An 822-nucleotide genomic window follows, 5' to 3' on the forward strand; every position below is an offset into this window, starting at 1 on the left:
TGAGCCCTGCTATCTTAAACACACAAGCTGCAGACCTTGAGCTGTTCCCAAGCTGAGAAGGCAGGTGAAGATCCAGCTGTCCCCCAGTGACGTCAGCAACGTGTCCAGGCAGCGCCAGCACGAATGTGTCTGAACCCAGCAAAACAAATCCATGGAACACCTGCCCACGCCGCGGAGGAGCTTGAGATTGTTTAAGCGACAACAATGGGCTTGGGGATCAGCAACAGGGGAACGTAGTTCGCTTTGTTCTGACTCCCTGGGATAGAAGGCAGCTCTGTGGTTCCTTGCCTGACCAAATACCTTCCGTGTTTGTTGCGGGTGGTACAGGGCCTTCTCACTGAACTACATAGCCAGCCCTTTTTTTATTTTTCATTTGGAGACCGGGTCTCACTAAGTCACTAAGTTAGCCAAGCTGCACTCAAACTTGTGAACTTCTGCTCCAGCCTACAGAGTGCTGGCTTAGGTGTGCACTATGATGCCCATCTTGTTTTTGTTTTTGAGACAGCGTCTCTATGTAGTTCAGGTTGGCCTAGTACTTGCCGTGATCCTCCTACCTCAGCCTCCCGAATGCTGGGATTACAGGCATTTGCTGCCATGCCTGGCTTTGCCTTCTGTTTTTGAAGCAGCTCTGCCTGCCTTCCTGGGACCATATGGCACCAGCTGAGCCCATTGCAATGTCTTCCTTGCAAGGGTGACCCAAGGACTCCAGGAAGCTGGTGTGGGCTCAGAGAAGAATGGGTGGGAGCAGGCACACCCCCGCTAGCTCTGGACCCTCACATCACTAAACCAGCTGGAGCAAAGGAGGACCAGCTCAGCGTTGAG

This window comes from Chinchilla lanigera, unplaced genomic scaffold, assembly GCF_000276665.1.
Source record: "Chinchilla lanigera isolate Chin_1 unplaced genomic scaffold, ChiLan1.0 scaffold00021, whole genome shotgun sequence".
NCBI classification, from domain to species: domain Eukaryota; kingdom Metazoa; phylum Chordata; class Mammalia; order Rodentia; family Chinchillidae; genus Chinchilla; species Chinchilla lanigera.